The sequence below is a fragment of the Uranotaenia lowii genome, chromosome 1, assembly GCF_029784155.1.
Source record: "Uranotaenia lowii strain MFRU-FL chromosome 1, ASM2978415v1, whole genome shotgun sequence".
Classification (NCBI taxonomy): Eukaryota; Metazoa; Arthropoda; class Insecta; order Diptera; family Culicidae; genus Uranotaenia; species Uranotaenia lowii.
The window spans coordinates 7,056,136-7,071,805 of NC_073691.1; the positions used below are offsets into that span (position 1 = coordinate 7,056,136).

At 36.6% G+C, this 15,670-nt stretch overlaps 1 protein-coding gene and 1 long non-coding RNA gene across 3 annotated transcripts in view; both read left to right on the top strand.

Moving 5' to 3' along the window:
- The window catches only part of LOC129738652 (telomerase-binding protein EST1A), a 177,474-nt gene that overhangs the window by 26,187 nt on the left and 135,617 nt on the right, over window positions 1-15,670 (top strand). The gene's annotated exons all lie outside the window — the stretch shown is intronic.
- Window positions 2,562-4,515, top strand: LOC129738654 (uncharacterized). The gene is made up of 4 exons (XR_008735585.1): window positions 2,562-2,676; window positions 2,736-2,998; window positions 4,230-4,325; window positions 4,387-4,515. It is a non-coding gene; the product is annotated as an uncharacterized LOC129738654 (long non-coding RNA).

Consider the following 15,670-nt stretch of genomic DNA (forward strand, 5'->3'; position numbering starts at 1 on the left):
GCTCCCTGACCTTCTAATTTATCAGGGAGCAACCAGTGTTAAATTGAGTGCCAGTGCTTAGTCCCTCTGGTGTATTACGGTCTCGCCCAACTCCTTCCCAATTCATTTACCTAGCTTTCCCCCGCGGTGAGAAGTTTTGGCCTCAAAAGGGTCCTGTGATTTCTCACAAGCTGCCGCATAAAAAAAATATTAAGGAGAACAAAATGAAAATTTTGGCATCACTGTGGATATGTATGTATGTATGTATGAGTCCCCCATCGGTAGCAAGGTCCAGCCTATGTCTGTGTGGCTAGGCCTTCGAATTGCTTCTAGGCAGTGCTGCAAATTATCTTCAAGCACGAATGATACTGACTGTGATTTTCTATCAGTGTAAAAAGCTTCATCTGAAATGAACGGAATAGAAAAGTCAACAAATATAAAAGCTTCTGATCGGCTCGGTCATCCTCGTGCCTACAGAAAGCTGTGTGAGTGTGTCTATCAGTCAGTAGAAAGCTCACTCGGAAACCCGAACTAACTTGTTTCACTCGAAAGCTACGAAAGCGTCTTTCGCTTGGGCATTTCTGTCACTTACTGTTTTTGATCAGTGACTGCAGCTTAAGCATTCAATCAGTGTCAGCGAAAGTTGCTGATAATTTCAGTAAGCATTTGTTTTTGCCATTTTTGCAAATTATGAATTGGGATTCAAAAAGAAAACGCGAATTGAAAATCGCTGAGGCTATACGTTTACTTGGATGGATGTATATAAAAAAAAATTGAATTTATGGTAATTAATAATGACAAAAATATGATAAAATGAGGTCAAAAAATGACAAAATTATTACACAATGTGATAAATATGTTGAAAACATGATAAAATTGTGACAAAAGTATGAGAAAAATCTGACAAATATGACTAAAATTTGACAATAAAATGACATCAGTCAAACAATTATGTCATAAATATGATAAAAAATTGACAATAAAATGACAAAACATAACAAAAATAAGACAAAAATCCGACAAATGAGACAAAAATGTGACAAATGTGATAAAAATATGAAAAATAACACAAAAATGAAGCAAATTATTTACAATACAATGCCAAATAGACAACAAAATTATAAAATTATGACAAAGTCTGACAAAAACGACATAAATTTAACAATAAAATGATTTTACTTCGAGAAAACTTTCTCAAAATCATGTGTTATGTGATGAAAATAAGACAACATTATGACATAAATCTTATTATTAAAACAAAATTATCACAAAAAATTGACAATACAATTATTTATGTGGTTAAAAAATTACAACAATCTGGAAGATTTGTAATATTTAATCATTTTGTCAAATTTTTACATAGTTTGACGACATAGTCGTATTTTTGTTCTTTTGATATCAAATTTTCAAATATATAAATTTGTCTGACTTCACAATTTCATGTCATGATTTTGTCTATTTATTGACATATTTTTACCACGCTTGTCATAATTTTGTTATGTTTGTCATATTTTTGTCAATTGTTTACGACATTTGTCATTTTTTTTGCCATGATTTTGCCTTTTTTGTCATAATTTTGTCATACTTTTACCACATTTGTCATGTTTTGTCATTTTATTGCCAACTTTTTGTCATAATTTTGTCCCCCACATTCGTCTACACGCTCCCTCGCCAGCGTTCGTCTCGCCAACCCGAACACTCATTTCTAAACCTTCCCACCTCTTCACACCATTTGAAACAGACGTATTTTTTATCAGAATCCTTCAAAAATAGCGATCTCAGCAGTAATTCTGATATTTGCGCATGTCTAGCGAGTCGAACAATCTTTGTCACCATTCAACTAAACTTAATGATAATAGAAGGAAGCTTTTTTCACTTTCAGCAATGTTCGCTTGAAACTGAAAATGAAGATTGGATAACCTCATGAACCTGCAAAGAGCCTGAATGTATACTAAGCACCGATGTTGCCGATTGGTGAATGAGTGTGCAGAGAGCTTTCAGGACTGAGCTTTCAGTTCATTCTCGTATGAATCTAGTTGGAATGGAACTGACCGATACACTGCAATAAAGTCAGCTGATAATTTCTCACTGACACTGAAAATTTGCAGCACTGCTTCTAGGGAGGCATCCAACCTTCAGAGACCTACAATGGTTGGCAATCCACTCCGCTTGCAATAGTCTCTTCAGATAATCCCCAGATGCATTCTCTCTGAAATATTTAGTTCATTTAGTTATTTATACAATTAAACACATCTTACCTGTCGGCAACTTAAGGGATTCGAACCCAAAAGTTTTCTTGCCGATACCGGGAATCGAACCCAGTACGCCTGGGTTACCAGACTCGCGCCAGCCTATCCACTACACACAAAACTTTCGAGGCTCCACTTAGCAAAAATATACCATTACTTCCAGTTAGCAAAAAAAAATTTTTACTGCTGAATTAGCTCTTTCAGAAATTGTCGTGATTTTAACTGAATTTGAGTAAAAAAATCTCTTTGCTATTTGTTTGAGTTCATTACCGTAGCATAGACGCGAACCACTGTCCTAATTTGCTCAATTTCAGCAGTGTCAGATAAGTTTGATCCGTTTGCCCTAAGATGTCGCCCTGAGTTTATAGTTGTGTTTCGTTTGTTTTCGCTCCCCGCAAAATTTAAACAGAGTGCAAAAATGGCATAAATATTCTGTGAATTTAGCTCGGTAAGTACATATTCAAGAAAAATGAATTTAAATTTGAAACAAAACTATTCATTTTTCAGCCAGATGCTTAAAAATTCGCCCCGCTTGATGGCCAGAGACACAAAACAGGTAGTGGCACCGAGCCTGCACCCATCTGAAGCAAATTGCAGGGACATGGTGCTGTGCTGCGGGTGGACATGTGTAGGCCTTCTTCCGGAGGGGAGTCCATTCCGAAGAAACAGGCAGCAGAGACCTGGGGTCCCTTCTAACCGACTGCCAAGTGGTATCCACCCAGTAGTACCGTTATCTTGATAAAAAAGGCTACTACCCTCGATATTAGTTGGTAAGTATACTTTGTATAAAAATGAGCCCATTGGAGCTGGAGAGGGCTAAGTACATTCATGATTTGGAAATAGAAATCCACTATATTCCACCACCAATTCCAACAGATTCGTAACATCTACCATACGGGAAATGTAAGCTTTGCAACTATGGGTAACCTGGCGCATGGAAGGATTGCCTTGATAGCTTCCACTTGAGATGAAATGGATTAAATCAGGGAAGTTAAAATGGGGTTAGAGTTACTAGGACAATATTAGGTTTGAAATTTTTAATGTCTGTAGTGCGAGACTCAATGGCCGCGCATTTAAGGAATGATGCACTGACATCAAATGCGAAAATTTACATTCTCCGGCAATCGTAAATGAATACTGTAGGAATCAAAATGTACAATATTAAATACCTAGTTATTATTTTGCGAAGAAAAAAACGATTGAAGTAGAAAATGTGCGACCATTGGGTCTCGCACGGTATTATCTGTTTGATAAGCATATTACTCATGTCCATCCATTTACTTATGGAAAGTCAAATGCATGTTTTGAATCGATTCTTGTATTGAATACATGTTAACTTATCTTTCATTGTTTTTTTGTAATATGGATAATTTTTTTTTATTTTGTTTGATAGGACACCTAAGCCCATTGTTTTTCCAAATTATATTTCATTTTTATTTATTGAAAAATAAATCAGAGAATTTTTCGTTCAAAATTAACTTTTTTACGGTTTTTAATCAATTAGGTTTTAAAAGAGAAAAGTAGCATGACTATAGTAAGCTAGATTCCAATTAGAATATTTTAGTTGAACATCACATCACCACCCTTTGCAGTACTGGTGGTATTATTATACCTTTGTTTGTAAGTTCCGTTGATCGAAGATTTGACCTTCCGAAAGTAATACGTCTTCTATACGGTCAAGAAGTTGTTTGAAATCAATAAGTATCAATAAATATAACGTTAGGAAACAATTGTGCACCGAATTTCAATTTACTTTTTTTTCAAAAAAAAAAAAATTTGAAATTTGGTGACCAATTGTTTTCTAACGTTCTATTTATTGATATTGTACTCCCAACGAGAATTCAAATTTGCAATGTTAGTTCGATTCCATTTATGTGTTCGGTTCCGTTTGTTTCGTGCAGCATTATAATCTCTAGAGCTGCAATAAGTTTCAGCTATTATGCTAATATTTGCGATATAAGATATATTATTCATATCTGTTTTATTTATTGTTTTATCTAGATTTCAAAAAGTGTCCCGATGTAACCAGCCGAAACCGGCGACGATTCATGCCTGCAGAACGTGGAGTCTAACACGTTTCCAAGTTGGAATCTGGTGGTAAATGATTATTTTCTATGCAGATGTGAGAAACAAAACTGAAATTCTATTTTTCCTCCAGGTCATACGGGTTCCAAACCTAAAGCGTGATCAATATAACTCGATGGAAGCGGAAAAGAGCGTCTAACCAAACTGTCCCAGGCCGACAACAGGAAACAGAAGCCAGCAAAGAAAACCACAACATCATCGAATAGATGGGTGGAAATAGTGGTTTTATAATTGTACAAAATCAGAAATATAAAATGGTGAACCAATATAAATATTATTATTTTTCATTCCATACAGGAAAAACAGATAAGTTGAAAATTATATTTTACTGAAATTTTAGTAATCGGACAAATTTTGAATTGCTAGAGATTTAGCAAACAACTTTTTTTTTTGCTATCAAATTAGTAAACATTTAGTCAGGACACTTTTAGCTATTCTGCTAAAATATTAGTAATTTTTTTTTGCTAAATTGATTGCTAAGTTTCTAGCTGGTCAAATTTGAGCAAAATTTTGCTAAATTCCGGCCTCGAAAATTTTGTGTGTAGACCACATCAGCGCTTATATTTTGGCATCACTGTGGATATATGGATAAAATAAACAAGGAACACGTTCCTTAATTTCTAATCTAAATTCACACAGTAATCTCAAATCAGTCAAGGGTTTTTTTTTTATTTGACGATTAAAAAAACCTTCGCAAATAACTAAATTCATTCAAGTCACAAAAAATTTACTTATTTGCGGCTGTTTTGACTCATTTATATGAAACGAGTCTTTTAATGAAAATGAATTTAACTATAATACACCTTTTTATTATATTCATACTTAAAGTATTTACAGCATTCCCGATAAAACAAAATCTTTCTCCTTTTTTTTTAGAAATACCTCTGCTCATTATGTTTCAGATGGAAAATTACTTGTTTTTTTCGAATATTATAAAAATTATAAATTACCCAAACCGGTACCATTTCAGTTAAGGTCCAAACTTTGCGGATTATCTCATTTTGGTTGGTAACAGCGAAATGTTTAAAAATTGAAATCTTTTTAAATATGTTATGATTTTTGGGTTTACAAAAAAAAATTAATTAAATCGCTTATTAAAGATAGAAAACCGGTAAATAGAGCTTTCGTCACTTTATTATTGTTTTTAGTAATCGGGAATTTCGTGAAACTAAGCGGGAAAAGTCAGGAAAATGCGGATAATCAAACATTGAAATTGAGTAGCCACCCTGCTCGAAGTTTCGGCTTTTTGACCTCATATAAATCACCCAAAGTGGGGCCAAAGGAAATCAGAAAAACCGATATTTTAATATTGATGCAAAATGGCTCAGAAATGCATGAAACGTCGTTTTACCTAGAAAAAAAAATTTTGGTCAAAAATCGACCTTCTGAGACGTTTTTCAGAAAGCCGGCAATTTTCCGGAAAACCGAATAAGTCCCAGAAAGTCGGATTTTGGCCCAATTTTTTTTCTAGATTAAATACCACATCTCAACGTTTCATGCTTTTCTAAGTCATTTGGCATAAAAATATAAATTTTGGCTTTCCTAATTTTCTTTGGTGGTTGCCCCTTAGGTGATTTAAAAAAATTTTAAGTCGATTTTTGACATTTTTTCACACCAGGTTTTGACGTTTTATGCATTTTGATGTCATTTGGCGTAAAAATTAAAATTTCGATTTTCCCTATTCGCTTTGTGCTCCCTTTGGTGATTTTTGAAGGTCAAAAAATGAAAACTTTTAGCACCTCTGAATCAAGTCCGATTGAGTCAGTCAGTGTTTTGGACTAATCTACAAAATGTATATAGTCGGTTTTCGAAATTCGATCATGAAATTTTTCCCATACATCCATTGCCACCCTTACGACCATGTATGGCGAGTGACTCAATGGAAATTCTTACTAGAGTAGTTTTTTGACGGTCGCCATAGAAGGACAAGATGACAATTGTGGTTATCTCCCATTAAATTTGTTCAAGTTTACCTTAAAGAACATTCTCGTTACGTTTACGTTTTTAGAGTTAGTTTAATCCAGAATGTGTCCATAATACGTTTTAATGAGCACATGATTGTTAGAAAGTTATTAATCAGCAACGCTGAGAAGATGATGCCTCCTCAGTTCCAAGATTTGCACACCCTTTACCACCTTATGTGAGTGCTTGGTTCCCGTTTGAAGTTTATTCTATTTTTACCACATTCCTACCCGGTAATCTAATCTCTGCCGGTCGGTTGTCTATATTTAACATGACAACTTTCCTCTACCAATGACGAGAACTTACCGCAAATTTCCAGGTATGTACCTACATAGGTACTTTGTAAACTAATTGATGGGCACCTGGGGGGAGAAAAATCTCCATCCACCCATATGGAAGTGGTATTGGTACAACATTCTGTAATAGGATCGTCAATTATCAACCGTTCTAAGAGCGGCGGGCCCGAGAAACCGAAATCTGCCTCTGATAGTTCCGTCTCGGATCGGGGAAGCCTACTGGCGCCAGATGAGTAAGTTATAAAAAGGTAAAACGACTCTTGACTTGGCTAGCTGGGAAAACGACGACTGACTGGTCTAAGTACATAAAACTTCAACGATTGCGAAATGGTCGAAAACCAACAACAACATAAACAGCTCTAAAATAAAGAAGCATTAGAACGTTTTTATGTTAGAATCGTGCGATCACGATAGTTAACTGGGGAAGAGAATTCAGAGAATGACCACCAGCAGCACCGTCAGAACTAGTCGTCATCGTCTTGTGTATGATCCTTGATGACTATTTGCGATTACTTGTAATGGGAACAACAACAAGAACCACAACATTCTAACTTAGCAATTGATGACGACGACGACGACCTGTTTTGAAGTTGTTGGATGGTTAAGCATAGTATAACCGAAAGATGCTGCTCGGGCTTCCCGATCTTTTAAAATATCGACAACGTACATATGTGGGTTCTGGGATGGGTCACCGGATTCTTGAGGCTCTCTTAGCCTTAAGTGGTCAAGGTGGTTCCGCCCCGATTAAGTTGTGCAAGACGAGACATCCATTGTCGTAGTCGTCGGGTCATTAGGTTGAAATGGCGCCGCCATTTGTTTCCGAATTCCTAAATGAAGCCTTGATCAATTTGTTTGATTTCTTTGAATTTTAGGGTGGGTTTTCCCTCTGCGCTTTACTAAATTAGGTTCGGGCACTTCGCAGTGAAGTGATCTTGCAGTTTTTTTTAACTGCATTTTGACAGCGTGCAGCTATTCGGTCATAACTGAAGTGGTATTTTGCTTTCGTGCTCATCCAAATCACGATTTGCTTGCTTGTTGGTCAACGACACTTGTTTTATCAGCTATTTTTTCCTCGGATTCAATGGTCATAAAAAGTTCACGACCAACCGGAGTGAAAATGCAGTGCTAGAAAACTACAAGGTTTACAACAATATGCTTCCGGGGCTCATTCGAGGCTGCGCAAACTGTTTGGGGCCGTTCGCAAAGACGCACATTAGTGAAAGTTTAATTTTCGGTACGATTCTTGCGACCGTCATAAGCCAAGCTAGTCAGTGTCCAAGCTAAACAATTTCGGGTTCGTTTCTGTGTTTTTTTTTTCGCGCAAGTCTCTGTACCTCCAGGATGGTCGCCGATCGTCCAGTTGAGTCGAGTTGAGGTGCCTGAACCAAATTGACCATTGTCACGTCTCTGGCCGTGAGGCAAAAGATTTGTCGTTTTTTAATGTCAGTTTATTACTGCCGTTTTGCCCGGTGATTTTGTCATACAGAAACCGACAACTTTCGTTGTCACTTTCGATCTTGACCATCGTGGGTTGTCACGAAATTGTTGATGACCGGTATGTCACGCGGCGAGCGATCAAACCTGCTCAATCCCGGCGTGGCCAGAAGACACTTTCTTTCCTGTCAACGACCCGTCGATCGTCAATCAGGAACCGGTGCTTTTGCTTTCGTTTGACCGATTTCGACACTGACCAAGAGCGATGATCTGCTGCCCGCTGATGGATATGCAAATTTTTGCCTCTCTTCTTTGACGAAGTTCCGAAAACTGGAATCGAGGAATACGTCAGTTATTTAGGTATTATTTATTGCGGTATTGTCGTAACGTATCCAATTATATCTCGTAAATAACCTTACGGAATGGGAAAAATTCCAACGTTTCAACTCGGTACTTTACTCTAAAAATTCCTCTCGGTGACTTTAACCATCTCCTTTTATTCCGTATCAAAAACAAAGGCGCCATCGCAATCAACCTGCTAATGGTCTGAAGAGTTTCAAAATCGAACATTTAGTCTTTACCTCATCATTTTTACGACGAATCTTAAATTTGGTCCTTCAAAAAACGTTAATGCCCTCTCTTATCTGGTGTGATTCTGCAAAAAAAACGATAAAAGTCCGCCAAAAAATAGGCGGAACATCATCCAGTCTAATCTGAACCGAACCTGGCGCCTACCTCTGCCGCGAAAGTGCAATCATTTTCCGACAACTTACCCTCGGAATTCCTGCCGCGCCGCCAAGGTCTTTCACCGCAAACAAACCCCACAATCGGAACCGCGAATCGTTTGGCGGCCGGTTCAAAAGTATTGTTGGTTGATTTTATTAGCCAAATAAAATTGTCCGGTTTTACAAACCAGATAGGCAGTCAGGCAGGCCAGAGCGGTCAGTCAGGTCGGCATCTCTTCTTTCTTTTTCAATTTCAACATCATCATCATCATGGGCAAATTTTTCTGGCCCCTCAGGGACACACACTCATTCGGGAAAGTACCATGATGGGAAAACGAACCATGAAATTGTCTTCTTGGCGACCTCTTTTAGACCTTTAATTAAAGAAAATAAATTTGTTAGTGCATTTATTTGTGATCTGAAAAAAATTAACATGGTCAACTAAGTTCTTCTGCTTTTTCTCTTTCAACTAAGTTCTTCCTTAAAAAAAAATAGAGAGGTGTTTTCGTTGTCTTCCCAGCACTTTAGAAAAGGTGGTTCGATTTATATGAAATTTTAGTACCCTGAAGTTTTTGAGACCTAGGATGGGTTATATGCAATGGCTACATTCCCCTGTCATATGAGGAAAGGGAGGGGATTCCCTTACAAAATCAACGTTTTCATATGACGTGGAACAATTTTAAGTGACTTTCATCAAAATTGCTGAAAAAAAGTAAGGATTAACATAAAGAGATGATTATTTGTAATTGTGAAATTTTCGAAACGAGGGGGTCCCATGTAAATTTAACGGCAACTTTTTCAGAACTCTAAAAATTTGTTTTTAAAGATTTTCAACAAATTTGGCAAACAAGTCGTTTTTGATATGATATGTCGATTTATTATATACATACAGCAGCATACAGCAATTTTTTTAGGCTAGAATAGAAGAGGGGGGTGGGGGCTGATAAAAACAAGTTAAAATACTACAAAATTCAGAAATTATTCTTGTTCTTCTTGGTTCCCAAGCCAGTTTTCTCTTTACGAAATAATTAATTTGTTGTATTGGAAACAAACTTAACTAAATTGTTAGCGGATTTTGAAGAAATTTCCACTTTTAAAGAGAAGGAGTTACAATCCCATACAAAAATAATTGTTACACGACACAACTCGGGCAGTTTTTCAATGAATCTAGCACAGTTTTGACTGAGAAGATTTATTGTAATCAAGACGCCTTTTCCGTAGCTCTAGGTTTACAAACTAACAATTCCATTAATTTTACCTAACTACTGGTAATTTTCACTTCAGAATTGATAATTTTGATTGATAAAACTGTGATGCTTAGCATTTTTACCAAACTAATTGTTGACCACTATTAGAATTTCCAGCCAGATTCTTTTCCGTTCTTGGATATGAACGCGAAAAAACTGTAAAATTCTGGTAAATTTAGCTAAACTACCACTTATATTTTTACTGACGCGCCTCTTAAATTTACCAATCAAATTATGAGTTAGATTATTTCTTGGTTATCCGTTGAGTTGCCGCGATTATTACGGCCTCCTTCCCTACTAACCTAGATAAACTTGTAAAAGAAAAAAGCCTTTAATAAACAAGTTGTAAATGAAAAAATCTTGGCGCAAAAGCGATAAAAACTTTAAAGTTTCGGTAATTTTAGCTAAACTACCAAAAAGTTCCGACCAGATAATCTGTAATATTGACAGGAAAACTGCAAATGTTAGTTTATTTACCCGAAACCTTTGTTCATTGAACCACACAATTTATCAGCTAGATTAACTCTCGCTCGAGTGTTTAAAATTAACACGCATTACCTGTCAAATTAATCGAATGTTGACGGAAAAAACTACATGTCTCTTGAAGTTTACCGAACATTTTTTTAAATTTTTTTTCGAACGAAACATCAGCTCTAGCTGCAGAACGTGAACGAATTGCAAAATTCTGTTTACTTCCGTTGAATTACAGGAAATTTTCAACGTAACAATCGGTAATTTAGTCTAGAAAAACTGTAAATTTGCGGTAGTTTTTTTCGTATTGCTTGTTAATTTTACGTTACGAACCGTCCTGTAGATTTTTTCTCATTTTTGTAACACAAACTGTAATATTCCGGTTATTTCAAACCATCGGTAATTATTTTTAACCGGTATGTAATTGTAATTGGAAAAAAACACTTAATATTAGGTAATTTTATCCGAATAGTGATTCGGAAAAAAAAATATATTCGGAAAAAAATTTGTCACTTGGAGTTGAGAAATCATTAGGGGGTGGTGTGTTTTGAAAATCATTCAAATTTTCAATAAATTGAAACAAATTGTACAAAATATTGTATGCAACAATATTGCATACAATATATATTGCAAGTGATCGAAAAATCAAGTTATTAAAGATCGAAAACTTGAAAAAAAACGCGAATATAAATAATTATGGAATTCCTATCTTCTACGTTTTGATTTTTACTCTTTCAATGTTTTGAATTTCCGAATACAGTACTCGCTCGGTAATCGGACGCTGCCTTTATTGCTGAGCCATAAACCTCGAACTGAAATGTTTTAATCCTTCGTTTCATGATTTTTTATTTTTCCTTGAAAATCATTTTAAACAGTTGAAAATGATGAGTACATCAAGAAAAAAAATTAGAATACGGTTTTCCATTTTTCCATACATTAATTGTAGCAAATTTGTTACTTTATGAAACGATGGGGTAATAATTTATTGACTAGATAGAGTAGCCAATTGGAATTCCCTAAGCCCCCAAAAACGTCCGATTAACGAGCTTGTCCGATAAAAAAGCGTCCAATGAACGAGCGAATACTGTAATTTTGTGAAATTTTCAATTAAAACCTTAAATTTTATTTATCTCACAAAAGAGTGCCAAGAGAAAAAATTGATATTTGTTCCGGCCTTATTGAATTTACCAAACGAATTATCAGCTATTTCAATTCTAGCTCTATAACGAAAACAAAGTTTCAAATTCCCGTAATTTTTGTTGAACTACAGTACTCGCTCGATAATCGGACGTTGTTGGGATCAGAGGGTGCGTCCGATTGCCCTAAGGTGCAAAAGAAAACATCGTTGAGCTCAAATTTTAAAAAAATAAATTGACCTAAAGAAGAAAATTGTCAACTGGAGGAATATTGTTTGAGGCAATTTGCATGTATAGAATAGCAAATTGTTCGGCCCTCAAAATTGTCCGATTTCCGATCTTGTAACCGTCCGATTAACGAGCGAGTCCTGTACTTGTAATTTTTCTCTGTACAGTCTGTAATTTTGACATGACAAAAAAGCACATTTTCGGTCACCGAGCCACGGATAACTAACTTTAACAAAAAAATTAAAATTATCTACTATTTATATTTCCCCATGCTGTAGTAAGCAAACATGAACAAACTGTAAAATTTCGACTTTTTTAGCCAAACTACAAGTAATTTTGCATCGAATAATCTGTAATGTTGACTAAAACAACTGTTAATGTCCTGTTTTTTTTACCAAAACACACTTCTTTAAATAAAAACTTTTTCATAGGTTGATTTACTCCTGCTCTAGTGCGCGATCGTGAATAAACTTTAGACAATTTTCCACGAATCAATCATAAATCTTGATTGAAAATATGTAAATGTCCACTAATTTTCACTGAACCACTTTGTCATTTTACTTTGCTCTGGTACGCAAAAAAATCGAAATTCCGGTAATTTTCAATCGAATAGTCTGTAATTTTGAACCTTGCGTCTGTGCGCGAAAACGAATGAACTGTAAAATTCCGGCAAATTTACCTAAACTACCGGTAATTTTCCACTGAACAATCTGTGATTTTGTTTGGTCAGTTTCATCAGATGACAAGCCCCATGTTGTACTGCACAAAGGAGAAAATTCAATAGTTTTCACTTCGGTTTAAAAAAAATTGGCTGATTTTCACTAAACTACCAGTAATTTTAGTCCAAACATACGGTAATTTCGACCGAGAAATTTTTAATATCCGGTAAGCTTCTTGGTAATAAATGTAAATTTTAACAAAACTAGCAATTAAATTTACTCAATTAAAAGTATTCTTGCCCTTGCCAAAAAGTAAGGAGTGTATTCGAAAAAAATGCAACACTGTTTTGTGAATAACTTTTGTTTACATGAACGGAAATTGATGGAATTTTCACCGAAGCTGCCGGAGAAATGTTTACATGTGCAAATTTTTGTGACGTTCTGATTAGGGGTTTTAAAGATAGCGTCATATAAAGAAGTTGTTCGACTTTTATTTTTAGGCACCACATGCGCCACCAATAATGTATACCTTGAACCACCCTTTTTTTCTAAATCATGGCTTGATTAGTCGAAGTTATGACAACTTTTGACGATTGTTCCCCTTAGGCACAAAAACAACATATTCGACTTTTTATCATTCCACCACAGTTTTTGTGTGATGGCACGATTTCAACTAAAACAGAGTATATAATTTGTGGGACCTATTGAAGTGCTATTGCAGGGAAACGGTTGCATTTGGAGGCAGTCTTCTTTATATATTTAGCTATTCATCGTGTCAATCGATATGAATAACTGACTGATTTGTAAATTCCACAGATCGTCAGCCTCCTAAAGAAGTGGACATAAAATAACAGAAAGATACAGGCGAAACATGTCAAAAAAAAATTTCTGACTGGAATCCTGCCAGGTGCCCGCTAAAGGTTGCTGTTTATTATGTCCACATATTTTCTTTATTTCACTCAAAGAAATTTACCTTTTTATCACTTCTCCTGTTGAAATTATCGGATTCCGCTCGAAAAAATCTCTCACATTCCTTTACTTCACGGAATCAATAATCTTCACTTTTTCAAATTTCAGCTCACTGTAAGAACCACCACGACTCCTTTTTCTTGATCCTGCCCAAAGATTAGCTTCTGTTTTGTGAGCAATCTAAAATCACTTGACAGATTGTTGCCAAATTTTGTAGACGTACACATTACATTACTAGGTAACTTCACTGAAAAGTTATTAACAAAACAAAGTGTTGCATATTTGTCGAATACACTCCTTACTACCATTTGTCCAAGCGACGATAACCTGATAAAAAGGCTTTTGTTAAAAAAATGCCAATTCTAGAAAATGATCAAAACAAACACTTTTATTCAAAGTAAAAAAAATCAACGAAACCCAATCCGGTGCTAGGCCCTTGGCAGCAGCAGCCAGCTTGGATTCTAAACCGGATCGAATTTCCGCTCCGCAACGAGTTTTCAGCAAATTCGATCGAACGAGGGAACCCAATCTGTGGCTGGCTACCTCCTAACGGATGCGGTCGTCAAGAAACCAAGAGCCCGCGACAACGCAGACGCCATCAACTAATGAGCGGTTTTATGACCGATGCTCCGCTCATGATGGGTCTGTGTGTTTGAGTATGTGGTTAATTTTAATGATTATCTGCAGCTTCTACTGAGGGGCCCCCATTTCTTGGATATCGTATTCATTTGCAAATTTCGTCCCGGTCCCGGTCCCGGTGATCTGAATGTGGGGATCGGAGGTGCACTTTTTCCATTTTCTTAATTTGAAACATGTTTCAATCATACACTTCAATTGTGACGGCATTAGTTGGGAATGTGCATTTAATTAGAGAAGAAATTCATAAATCGATTTATAGTTTCCGTTTCTTGGAAAGTGGTTTTGCCAATTTTCTTTGTCCTCAAGCTCTGAAGACACACACGCGGGGCCCGGCCGTAAATTAGACTCCCAGCAGGGTGGCCTTTCAGGCGGAAATCTAGGCCACTCGAAACTTCCCGTGGAATTGTTCTCTTTCAGGTGAACAATACCGGATCATTGCGGGCATTTGTGCGTTGTATCTAAATCATCATCAGAAAAATTCCGGTGAATGTGGGGGCAGCCTTTTTTTGTCTTCCTACTCCTAGTAAGAAAGCAGTACGTCATCCGGTGGATCATTCACATAAATCCCGAAAGGTGATTTGTAACACGGGGCACCATAAAGAACGCAAATTCCCCATCCGACCAAGAGATTCATCTCAATATGGTGCGAGATTCAATACCAGAGGACTCCAAACTAACTACTGGTGCTTCGCTTCCTTGCGGAGGGATAATAAAAAAGAAGCATAACCAAGTTGGCAATCATGTGAGCAATCCGACTGACTTTCACTGACTGGTAAATCTACAATCGGCCGCCCCAAATGCGGGTCAAGTCAGGCAGTTAGCAGCTAGCAACAGCAACCGTACAACATGAATGGTTACGAACATCAATCTGCAAACAGCAAAACAGGATTGAGTTACATTTGATGGTAATCTGGTGGCGGTGGCTTATTGTACTGGCAATTGATGGCCAACAGTGGATTTCACTGCTGGTAAGTGAAAGTGAGGGCGTATAAACATAGATGCATGTTGGTCAGGGAATCTCGGAGTTTCGATTCCTGTGAAACTTATAGTTAGATTTGAATTTTCATCTGTTTAGAATTCATGAAAAAATGAGTTTTTAGAAGGATGTATGTTCGACTGTTTTGGAAAGCAATTCGACTGTTTCTCTCTGCTTTTATTTATGGCTAACTTAGCCGGCTAGTTTTTCCCTTACATCCTGCTTTAAAAAGTATTGTGTCCAGAGCTGCAAATTATCAGTGTCAGACAGCCAATATCAGCCGACTTTGATACTCCCCCTTATTCTGCGCCGCGCGTGAGGTGACGATAGTCGAGTCGAGTCGGAGTCGCGTGAGTCTTGTCACCTTATTCCCGAAACCGATGTGACAGGGCATACGATTTGTAACTCACGGTGACTACTAGATTAGGATAATAACTCAAAAAGTTAATTCTAAAAGACGTTTCTCACCTACAGCGACTACTGGAATCGGGTGACTCGACTATCGTCACCTCACGCGCGGCGCAGAATAAGGGGGACTGCTTAGCATGTCTATGTCATGCGATACTGATTTTTGGTCAGCGACATAAGCTTACAATGTCATAACCAAGTTGAATG